Raw genomic sequence first — 12,491 nt, 5'->3', positions numbered from 1 at the left:
CACACATGGTAGTAAAGGACTCCACTGAAGCAGGGGGATATTATGGAGTTAACTAGCTGAGCAGAACCTCTGAATTTCCATTGGTATTATTTACCTTTTGTAGTTTTACATCCTGTTCCATTAAGTAGACTGTGTCTAGTACCATAAAACTGCCTTAGTTTATTTTTAAGTCTTTGTGAGCTGTGCTGTAGCTACTTTCCTTGTCAGGGCTGGACAAAATATGGTCCGCGGGCCGGATCCAGCCCATGAGAGCCTCAGCCGGCCCTCTGCGGCTCTGCACTCAGAGAAGATGGCTGTGGGACTGCGGAATGCTGAGCACCTGGGGGAGGGGGTAAAAGGTTCTCACATTGCCCCCACCCTCAGTAGCTCCCATTGGCTGGTTTTTGACCAATATCAGCTGCCTGTTTGTAGGACAGGCAGCATGTGAAGTGTCCCTCCCTCCTCATTCCCCTCCCCCCGGCCAGACTCTTCTCCTACACCCATACACCTCTCAGACCCTGCACCCCAATCCTCTTTCCCAGGTTATAACACAACGCCCTGCATCCCAAGCCCCTGCCACAGGTCACAACCTAAACCCCTGCACCTCCTACCCCAGGTCATACTCTCTCCCAGACTCTGCACCCCAGTCTGCTATCCTAGGTCACAATTCTCTCCTTCACCCAAACTCCCTCCCAGATCCCACTCCCCAGTCCCTTACCCCAAACTCCCTTCTGCACCCAACTTCCATCCCAGACACCCAGACCTCCTCATTAATATAATGGAAGAGTGCAGCCCTTGACCACTTACCAATTTTTTTGAGTGCCTTCCCCTCCCCCCCTCAAAATTATTGCCCACTCCTGCTTTAAGTTATATTGATACTGAACATATTCAGTTTTGTCTTTGGGAGGTTGCCCATCTTTCCAGGGAAGCCCTGAATTTGTGAGTGGGCGATAAAGTTGGTAATTGCAGCAGCTTCAGGTGATATTTTTTGTTAGCACATGTTCACTTTGCACACAGCTGGTAGAATTTGTCTGTGATGCTGCAATTCATTTTGAATGAGTGGATTTAGGATGGATTCTATATTACGCTCTCATTCTATCCAGGAAAGTATTATTCCTCTCTGATCTTATGTGATATAAAAGATAGTCACATGGAACTGAAATATTTAATTGACTTTGTTTCATGCCTTGAGAACACATTAATAATTGATTCCCTTTATTTATTACTAAAAAGCTTTATTTTGAAATTATACTGATATTCTTTGTGTGGGTATCATCCTACCCATTCATCTCAATATCTGCTACTACGTTTTTTCTTGGTTCCCTTATGAATGCACACAATCCCATGTACTTCTAGAAGCTGGCCCTTCTTGGGCTCTGGTTTATTAAACACAGACAAGTATAAGCAGTTCTCCTCATTGGGCAGGAGTGGGGGTTCATATCTGCTCTTTTGAGTGGATTCCTCTCTCTCTCTTTGGAAGGTCTCACAGCCCCCTCTGAGCTTGACAATCAACCTTATGCTTGGCTCAAATAGTCTCTTATGCAGGGTTCGCTGAAGCCCTCCTAGGGTTTGCAGCGGAGCCATCTGCAGACTCCACAGCCAGGCAAAAGGCTCATGGTACAATGGGAAAACCCACACTAAGTCTTCACCAGTTCCCAGGCTAGCCACCTGACCTAAATGAAGAACTTTCTCTCCTCCCAGTTCATTCCCTGACTCTCTCTCTCTCTCTTCTGTGCGTCAAAGACATGAAACCTAAATTATAATTGGTCTTCAGAGATCACATGATTCTCCCAGTATCATGATCTGTGACTACAACTCCCCATTTTAGAGGGTCTTTAATATAGAGTGGGCTGTGCCCACATAACCAGAGACATCTTCTCGGTTACAGTGGGCTTTATATCACAAAGGACAGCTCATAGCAGGCAGTTCTTATCTCTGAATCACATGCTCCGTGTTTTTGCTTATATTAATTTATTTAATTTCTAGCTGCACACTTTGTCTCTTGATTTCATTGTGTTTGTTTCTAATGAGTCACTCCAGTACCTCATGGTCACAAAGTCAAACAAAGCAGGATGAACATACTATGAAGCTCTCTCAGGGAGCTTTTCCATTGTTATATGTACATTTTATTACCAATCCTGGAGCAACATTTACAGCTTACTCAATGTGGCCTACTATTGGTCTTTTGCTGGAATATCTGGAGGTTTTTCTTAAAGCCCCACTCTCTTGAAGTCATGTAACTATGAAGTCTCACCTTTCATTTTAAAAAAAAGTTAATTTCTGGACCTCAGTTACAAAGGAAAATCTTGAAAATGTCACTTTAATAGTTCACAAATCCAAAGATAAATAAAAAGAACTCCCCCTCCCCTCAAAAAAATTAAATAAACCTTGTGTTTTTAACCCTGTTCATGATTTTTGGGGCCTGATGAATGATGTTTGGATACTTGTGTTTGCAATATTGGCACTTCAAGAGGGAGAATGTCTAAACATTACAAGAAAACAAAAAAACAAAACCAGATATTTCAAACATGCACTGACCGAGCTGTAAGGCAACAAGTGGACAGTTTGCTGGTAGACATCTAAGTTGATTTCTCAGGGGAAAAAAAGCTGTGGTCTGTTGGAAACTAGCATTTAATCACTGGTGTCCATATACTGTTCTATATGTATTCCACCATATACTGGTAATATTTCCATGGCAGGTGGGCAGAAAGTCAGGTGCCTGAAAGGTTACAATCTGATAGCAAATGGAGACTATCCCTGAGATAGGTATAACCTATGATTTGGCTTCCCCTCTTGAAGCAATACCTTTCTATACAAATAGCAAACAACAGTAAAAAAAGAATAAAAGTTGGTTATGTACCAACATCATTGGTGTTCTTCGAGATGTGTTGTTTGTGTCCATCCCAAGTTAGGTGTGTGCGCACAGTCATCAGAAGGGTTTTCCCTAACAGGACCCATCGGTCAGCAGTGCAGACCCCTAGAGTTGCATCAGTATGGCAAGGTATGTAACGTAGTCCACTGCCGACCACTTTTCCCTCAGTTCCTTCTTGCTGTAATCACTCTGACAGAAGGGAGGCAGGAGGGTTTTGGAATGGACACAAGTAACACATCTTAAAGAAAAGCAGCTATGAAAGGTGCATAACCGTCTTTTCTTATTCAAGTTATTGTTCATGTGCATTCCAATTTAGGTGACTTCCAAACTCCTATATGGAAGAGGGGTTGGAGTTCACCAATCTGTTGTCTGCAAAACAGCCCTTCCAATGCAGTGTCATCTCTAGCATGGGTGTTGGATTGCATAATGAAATGTGAACATATAAACAGATGACCAAGGAGTCACTCTACAAATGTCTTGGATCAGGACATGAGCAAGGAAAGCTGTGGACAAGGCCTGTGTCTGGGTTGAGTGGGTGGAAAGCAGAGGGGTAGGGACTTCCATGAGATCATAGCATGTGCAGATACAGGCCGTGATCCAAGAGGAAATCCTCAAGCTCCTTCATTCTGTCTGCTACTGCTACAAATAGTTGGGATGATTTCCTGAAGGGATTGGTGCATTCTAGATAAAAGGCTAACACCTGTCTAACATCCAAGGACCTGTCTCTGGGGTGAGGTGAGGCTTTGGGTTGATAACTTGCAAAAAAATGTCCTGGGAAATATGAAAATGGGAGACCACCTTTGGGAGGAACTGGGCTCTGGGTGGGGCCTGAGCTGAACCTTGTCTTTAGAGAACACCCTATAGAGAGGTGCAGACATTAGTACCCTAAGCTCAGAAACAACCAACCAGAAAAAAAGATCTTCATTGACATGTACAGCAGGGACCATGTCACCCTTGGTTCAAAAGGAAGCCCTGTTAACCTTGCCAGCACTAGATGTAGGTCTCATTGTGGTACTGGGTCCTTCACATGCAGGTACACTCTGTCCAGACCCTTAAGGGAACACCCCACTGACTGGTTTACAAACACTGAGCAGCCCTCTGGCCCTGGGTGGAATGCCAAGATTGCAGCCAAATGTACCCATATAGAAGGAATTGCGAACCCCTGCTGTTTTAAACACAGGAAGTAGTCCAAAATTAGGGGGATTGCTGCCTGCAAGGGCTGAGCATTCTTTTGTAGGGACAGGAGAGATAACTTTTTCCATTTTGCCAGGTATGTGGCATGCCTAGAGGACTTCCTGCTGCCAAGAAGAAGATTGTGAACCTCCTTGGAATGCTCCTGCTCTACCGAGTTCAACCACGGAGCCTCCAGACTGTGAGGTGGAGGACCTGGAGATTGAGATGCAAGAGTTTGCCTTGGTCCTGGGAGAGCAGGTCCAGGACCACTGGTAAAGAGACAGGTGTGTCCACTGACATGTCCAGCAGCAGCATGTACCAGTACTGCCTGAGCCACAAAGGTGCTATTAAAATCCACTCTGTCCTGGCGAATTTTGAGCAGCACCTTGTCAATCAAGGGAAAAGGGGGAAATGTGTACAGAAGGCTGGGTCCCCAGTAGATTAGAAACGTGTCTGCTAATGATCCCCAGCTGAGATAGAGGTAGGAACAAAAGGTGCAACATTTCCTGTTTTGTTGCATGGCAAACAGGTCCAGTCAGGGACTTCTCTGCCTCTGGAACACCTCACTTGCTATATCCTACTAAAGAGACCTGTTGTGACACAGGAAGGACCAACTGAGGCTATCTGCTAGAATGTTTTATGCCCCCAGCATATAGGATGGTATCAGGTGTATTCCATTCCGGATACAGAGCTCCCACAGCCTGACTGCCTCCTGACACAGGGAAGAGGAGCGAGCGCCAGCCAGTTTGTTTATATAAAACATCGCTGTGGTGTTGTCTGTTCGCACCGAAACACAGTTGTTGCAAAGTTCCCCCCCAAGCCTTCGCAGGCTGACCACCCTTAGCTCTTTGATTTTGTTATGCAGGGGAATCTCTGCCTGTGACCACAGTCCCTGTGTTCTCAGCTTGCCCAGCTGGGTCACTCAGCCAAGGGCTGAGGTGTCCATAATTAATATTAAGGTTGGGCGGGGCACACGGGAACCCCCTTACATACATTGAGAGGGTCTAACCACCGTTGGAGAGAATCCAGCACCAGTAGTGATAAAGCAGTCCAAGGAAAGACGGTTTGGCTTGTACACCTGGACCAACCACACCTGCAGGGGCCTGAGGTGCAGTCTGGCAAACCGTACCACATACATGCACGCTGACATGTGCCCCACCAATCTGAGGCAAGTCACAACTGTTGTGGCTGGGAATGTGAGCAGGCTCTGGATCAGCTCACACAGGCTCATGAAGCAGGGTGGCGGGAGAAATACCCTGGCTGCAATTGAGTCTATGTGAGCCCTTATAAATTCCATCCCAGAGATAGAGTCAAAATGGACTTCTGAACATTTGTCACGAAGCCCACGTGCAGAAATGTCTGCTGCCCAAAGTCCATGTGTCTCCTCTCTATGTGGCCTCTCAATGGTCCCTTCATGAGCCAGTCATGCAGGGATGGGTAAATCTGGATGCTGTTGTGGCGAAGGAACACAGTCATCACCACCATGTACATTGTGAATCCCCTGGGTGCCTCTGTTAGGCCAAATGGCAGAACTGCAAACTAGTAATGGGATGAGCCCAGAACAAAATGGAGAAACCTTCTGTGGGTGGGGTTTATGGACACATGGAAGTATGCATCCTTCAAACTGAGGGCAGCGTACCGGTTGCCTGGATCCAAAGAGGGGATAATGGTGGCCAGAGAGACCATACAAAACTTTAGCTTTTTTAGGTATTGGTTTAGGCCCCACAGGTCCAGGATGGGATGCTGTGACGAGGCAGCCGGTCTCATCCCGCTGCCCTACACTGTCAGGAGCGGCAGGGGAGCTGTGGGGGAGCCCGAGACCGCTCCGCCCGCTGCAGATACGGCCGTGGCGGTGGGGCCGCAGCCCAGACCGGCGCACTTAGATGACGTCACCCGTGACGTCACCCTGGGAATTCTGGGGGGCCGGGTGACGCAGCCGGGGGCGGAGCCTAGAGGGGACACGGAATGGCGGCCCTTTCAAAAGGGCCAGGAGTCGGGGGGAGAACCGGAGGAGCCGAAAACCCCTGTGGAGGCTCGGAGGCGGCAGCGTGCGGTGAGTCTCTTGCCGCGATGGGGGGTTGACTGACCCGAACCGGGGAGAGAAGGCCCAGGGCAGGGCCGCGGACCCCGTGAATGGAGGGTTAAGGGGTCTCAACCCCCTCCATTGGCAAGGGAGAGCTTCCCCTGCCTTAGGGCCCTGGGCTGGGACTCAGAGAGAGGGAGGGCCCGAGTCCCCTCCCCGGGCCCTCCCGTGCAACCCACCTTGCGACTGGCCCCGGCCGCTATACCAAAAGGCAGGTCAGTGATCCCTCAGTACGAGGGGACTTTATTGCCCCCCCCCCCTGAACTTGGGCGGGGTGCAAGAGACCAGTCCATTACAGATGCAACCACATGTTGGTCTTTGGAATAAGTAACAGGAATCAAACCATGTGTCCCTAAATACTTGTGCAACCTCCTCCACTTCTCCTAGTTGGAGGAGCATTTGTATGTTCTGATGAAGGAGCTGCTCGTGAGAGAGATCCCTGAAGATGAACAAGGGAAGAGAGTGGGGAGGAAGAGTAGAGGAGAACTGGAGGGAATATTCCACTTGCACCATGCCTAGCACCTATTTGTCGGTAGTTATCTGGACCTAAGCACAGTAAAAATGGGGCAAGCAGTGCCCAAGAACTGGATCTGTGGTAGTGACTGGAACATCACCCTCGAGCGCATCTTCAAAAGTTCTTCCTAAGCCCTGAAGACAACAACTCTGACTGCCCACAGTTATTGACCCCATTGCTATTGTTCACACTAGGAGGCCACCCGTGGTTTCTGCGATTGCCCCTTCTACTAACGTCCTGCCTCTGATGAGGCAGATAGTAATGCCGTGGGGGTGGAAGTTTAAAATGTTTGCATTGGATTGATGTGTGCAGGCCCACAGATATTAATGTGGCCCTAGTTTTCTTAAGGCTGTGGAGCCTGGAGTCTGTCTGCACCACTAAAAGACCTGATCCATCAAACAGCAGGTCTAGAATAGTTTGCTGGAACTCAGCAAACTAAAGCCAGAAGTTACGCCCATTGATATGGAATGGGCTGCCAGATCTGCTGCGTCTAGGACTGCTTATAGGGAGGTTTTTTAGATTACCTCCCCCTCCTCCAAACTTGGACCTGGACTCAGAAGGCAGGAGCTCTTTAAAATTCCCCATGGCCGCCCATGCGTTTTAATTATACCAGCTCAGAACTGCCTGCTGCGTAAAATTTTTTAGCTGCAGGCCACTGATGAGTAGACCTTTCTGCCCAGGAGGTCCAATTCTTTAAGAGTCCGTCACTTTAGGAGTTGTCCCCTGCTAGCCCTGTCTCTCCTTGGCATTCGCTGCGTCCACCACCAGTGTGCCCGGTTGCAGGTGTATATACAGATATTCTGAACCCCTGGGAAGGGGCAAAATATCTGGTTTTTACCCCGTTGGCTATGGGGGAGGGAGGGAATGGAAACTGAGATCTGTCAAAGAAATTTCATAGTTGAGGAAATCATTTTGATAAAGGGCAGGGCCACCGTGGAGGGGCCTCCAGGTGACAAAATGTCCACCATAGGATCCACATCTTCTACCACATCCTCACCCTGCAAGCCAACATTCTGGGCCAAACACTTAAGCAACTCCTGATGGGCCCTACTATCCACAGGTAGTAGGAATATTGTCAATCTTGCCACTGCCTCATCCGGAGAAGATGAAGAGAAGGGGCCAGGGAGCTCAACCATGTCTTGCTCCACCTTTGGTGATCAAGACCGGAAGAACTTGCCCTTGGTCACTGGTACTAGTTTACTGGCTCATCTCAGCCACACGGTGTGGAATAGTTCTGCTCACTTGGTGCCACTGGTCAGAGCTGGACCGTTCAAGGACAGGGCTTGGATCTGGTGACCGCAGTGCCAGTTGGGACTGCAAAGAAGATCCATACAGCTGAGTAGCTATCATCTGCAAGGCAGACATGGTCAGCTATGAAGATGGAGGCTGCTCTGCACCCCTAGTTGGGTCTCTTCCTAGGGAAGCAGAAAGGGTGCCCCTATTGGCAGATACCACTGACACCAACCTGGAGCCCCCTGCCTAGGACTGATGATAAGTCCAAGGAATGCAAAAAGTCCACTGTGGAGGGGCTTGCCACTGAGGTGGCCAGGATACCAGGACTTCCTGCCTTCTCCCCATTCTGTGGTGTGCTGAAGGATGGTGACTCCTTCATGGTTGGTACAACTCCGGCTCAGACTCTGAAGTCGAAGCCAAGCAGGAGGAGCAGGGCAGTGCTGTACTAGGCGGTGCTGGGGAGCACTGTGCTGGTGTCAAGTCTCTAGGATGGCCTCCGTGCAGTGAGTTGTCCTGGGAATGGTGCTGAGGCAATCTGTGCCAAGGAGACAGGTGCTGTGTCAGTGGCAATGGCGGCTACTGCATCGTAGCCAGTTTTCAACGGGACTTATTGGACTTAGTATCGGAGACTGTGCTGACTGCTGCCCTGGGGGACCTCTTGGGGAGGTCAAGTGACATGAAGTCAACTCTCTAAGGTCTCTCGCTGCCTCATAGGTTTTGGGGGTGGACAGCATGTCCACATCCTCTATCTAGTTCTCCCTGGATGGGGAGTCCACCGTACTTATCGCTGTTCAACTCTAGAGGGCACCCCAACATGAGACATCCCCCTTTCAACTTCTTCACCTTTGGAGTGGGCAATCTTCCCCTGTCCAGGTGCTTCTGGCACTTGTGTGATACTGGAGAATGTGAACGGTGCCGGGCCTTGTGCCTTCAGTGCCAAGGAATGGCGGTGCCGCAGAGTCTTCTGAGAGACATTGCAAGGAATCGCCATACTCCACACCAACAATGACGCACTTCACACCCAGATCATCTACTCCGATCCCAAGGCCTGGGGCACCAATTGGGGGTGTAGGCAGGTTTCCATAAGCAGTTCTCTAAGGGTATGTCTACACTACCCCGCTAGTTCGAACTAGCGGGGGTAATGTAGTCATCCGCACTTGCAAATGAAGCCCGGGATTTGAATTTCCCGGGCTTCATTTGCATGAAGCCGGCCGGCGCCATTTTTAAATGCTGGCTAGTTCGAACCCCGTGCCACGGCACGGAGTAGATAGTTCGGATTAGGCTTCCTAATCCGAGGCGTACAGCTAGTTCGGATTAGAAGCCTAATCCAAACTAGCTACTCCGTGCCGCGTGTAGCCGTGCGGCACGGGGTTCGAACTAGCCAGCATTTAAAAATGGCGCTGGACGGCTTCATGCAAATGAAGCCCGGGAAATTCAAATCCCGGGCTTCATTTGCAAGTGCGGATGACTACATTACCCCCGCTAGTTCGAACTAGCGGGGTAGTGTAGACATACCCTCAGATGAAACTCCCAGCCCCTTTGTGTTCTTGGCTTGACAGCCTTGCAGAACTGACACTTGTCTGCAAGGCATGCCACTTCCAGGCACTTGAGACAAGAGTCATGGGAGTCCCCTGTAGGCATAAACTTCTGGTACATTACACAGTTTAAACCAGTAGAGCTGAAGCATGTCCCAGCCCAAGGGACAGGGAAAAGAACCAACTCCCGATTGAGAACTATTTACAAATAATTATTAACCTACAAACTAATTAACGCTTGAAAACTATCTATACTATAAAGCTAGGGAACACTTGCTTGAGGCAAGAGAGAGACCTCCAATGACCATCATTGACAGTAAGTAGGAACAGAGAAGGGGTGGTCGGCAGTGGGCTATAAGCAGAGCCGGCCCAAGCTACGGGCTGACCGGGCTACCGCCTGGGGCACCCCATTGTAAGGGGCATTGCGTGGGGCTGCCGGACCAGGCGGGGGCGGGGCCATGCATGCACCGGGCACCCGGGCTAGGGCTGCGCATGCACCACACTCCCGGAGGCGGCGCCACACTCCTTAGGGCCCAAGGCGCATGAATGGCTCGGGCTGGCCCTGGCTATAAGCCTTGCCATACTAGAGGCACTTTAGGGGTTTCCACTGCTAACCTAGGGCCCTGTTAGAGAAAAGCCTTCCATTGGCTATGCGTGCGCCTAACTTGGAATGCACCTGAGCAATCATTTGAAGACGACTCAATCTTTTCATCTGTTCAGTCAATAAATCTGCAAAGTCTCACATTGTAATGTCCATTTTGCTTAGTCTATCCAATAGGGAAGTCTACTTAGATTTTCAGCAGCCCAGAATGTAGAATCAATAGGTTGAAAATATTCTTCCTTTTGCATATGAAATGTTTGTATTTCTCCCCATGAGTTTTAACAGGGTAAATGATTTTTCCAATACGACAGGTTTTTTTAGTGCCTGATATGGTAATGCGTACACTGCATAATCACTGGCACTTGTGGTAGAACCTTTCAAGGTCACCAGTAAATTGACTGAAGAGCTTTGTAAAGCTTTTAGTCAAGTCATGCAGATATAGAATAACCACTTAAATATCTACAAATTGTCCACAAGTGGCTACAGAGCGTTGGTGGAGGGGAGGCCTAGCAGTACTGTATTTCTGTAAGCATCACTTTCTACAAATGTTGTAAAAAAAGTGAAAAGCATTCTGTTTGCCTTCCCTCTTGCCAGCAATAACATGCTTAGGTAAAGGAATGGCCGGAAGAAAATGGCCTGACTATAATGACCCTGTGCTAATTTGTTTTTCCCCCATCTCTCTCTCTCTCGCTCTCTCTCTGAATTGTGCTTGTAGCCTGAAAGAATAAATTAAAGCAGCCCAGCCTTTAGTTTGTTATAACAGCTCAGAGCAAAGAGCAGCAACAAGTCAGGGGAGTGCAACGATGAGCTTGAAGCCACCTTTGTGTGCATGCACACACCCCTCAGTTAGCTGTGTCCCAGGATCTGGTGTATGAGATTCAGAAAAAGGACATCAAAATTGACTCACAATGAGCTGCTTTTTTTCTAAACTCCTTCTCATAGGCTCACAAGGTTAGAAGGAGTAGCTTCCATAGATGTGTTTTCTGGGTTGGATTATGGTTGTTTTTTCTTGACTTGACTTTCCAAGTAGAGCACTTTTTATTGAAAGCCAATCTGCTTCTCTCACAATGATATATGGGCAGTGCCAGGGGTGCTGTCGATCTAAAGTAGGTTGGGTAACTGAAGAGGCTTCTTCCTTAGAAATATTTGTATTTGTATCTATAGAGTTAAGTACTGAAAGAAGGTAAGAAGAAAAAGAATGTGCTTTAAGGGCCAGACACTGCTGCCCTTTGAAAGATTAAAAAAAATGCATAAATTGAATACTTCTCCAGATCTCAGCATGTTACCAGATTGTGCTCTTTGATTTTTTCTCAGATGTGTGGAAGCAGTTAGCTCATCTCCTGATTTCAGAAAGGCATTTAAGCACATCCTTAAGACTTCAATGCATGTGCCTAAAACAGGTGTTTTGCTGAATTGGGGCGTAGTCTTTTAAGAATTTATTGTTCCTACAGAGTGCCTTGTCCTGAGGCTTCAGAACACAAAGCTGAGAAGTAATACTTGTCATTAGCATGTTTAATTGATTGTCAAGACACCTATTTTCCTGATTCTGACATCAATCCCACAATAACTCATAATTATCCTTCAGTTAGAATCTAGTCTCTCAATTCAAAAGTTGTGAGCAAAGACAGGACAGATAAGGCAGAAGAAATATACTTCAGGAACAGTCTTGTCTCTCAAGGAGATAAATTAAAACACCAGTGATACCATTTAAAAAATGGAACATTTGCCAAGTCAACATATAGGAAATAAGGGCACTATACAAGCCTATTAAGTCAACTAAATGACTCCTGTGGACTGGATCAGGTCCTAACTGCAGAATTACAGATGTTGTTATGTGGTAGTTCTGGGTAAATGTTAATATTTTATCGGTAATCAATTTAATACTGCAGACTGTTTCCTCATTTAGCTTCTGTAATCTTGTCCCTCTGTCCTGTCTTCCAAAGAACTGGATGCAGACTAGTTTTCAAACCTTCTTGTTGTGTAATCTTCCCATCTGGAAGTTATGAATCTCTCATGGAATATTGCTATGATGAAGATAATAGAATGGATTCCACTTCATTCCTTGAGAGCCTATCAGCAACTAGACGTCCAAAAATTGACTGATTTTGTGTGTGTGCATGCGCGTGCGCTCAAGATACTTTGCAAAAGAAAAAGAGTCCCTGCTCTGAAGATATGACAATCTGGTTGACACACGTTTACTAATTTCTGAACCTGTTTATTTTAAATTTTGCTTTACAGATTTGAATATAGCTTCCATGCACTAGAAACATTCTTGCTATGCCTTAGTAGATCCTGATCCTATGCTCATTGAAATCATGAAATCAAGCTTCATATTGACTTTAATAGTACAGACTTAACCCCAGGAGGTGCTGTGTAGAGTCACTCTGTGCTAACTGAACAGGATCATTTAAACATATTCCCTTGTATATTGTTTTTAAGAGGCAGACCCTTATTCAGCACAACAGTGGCCAAAAGCATTGGGAGAAATCCCCACAAAATAA

At 47.4% G+C, this 12,491-nt stretch overlaps 1 long non-coding RNA gene across 6 annotated transcripts in view; it reads left to right on the top strand.

Moving 5' to 3' along the window:
* The window catches only part of LOC106731881 (uncharacterized), a 59,572-nt gene that overhangs the window by 23,828 nt on the left and 23,253 nt on the right, over positions 1 to 12,491 (top strand). For 5 of the 6 annotated variants that reach the window (XR_012906716.2, XR_012906720.2, XR_016350500.1 and 2 more), the window contains exon 2: positions 4,122 to 4,308. This is a non-coding gene — a long non-coding RNA (uncharacterized LOC106731881). The remainder of the gene's footprint in view (positions 1 to 4,121; positions 4,309 to 12,491) is intronic. The other variant, XR_012906723.2, reaches the window with a different exon arrangement.

This window comes from Pelodiscus sinensis, chromosome 12, assembly GCF_052426305.1.
Source record: "Pelodiscus sinensis isolate ZL-2025 chromosome 12, ASM5242630v1, whole genome shotgun sequence".
Classification (NCBI taxonomy): domain Eukaryota; kingdom Metazoa; phylum Chordata; order Testudines; family Trionychidae; genus Pelodiscus; species Pelodiscus sinensis.
Note: the sequence above shows the minus strand (reverse complement) of the source record. Positions and strands in the feature narration are given on the sequence as shown.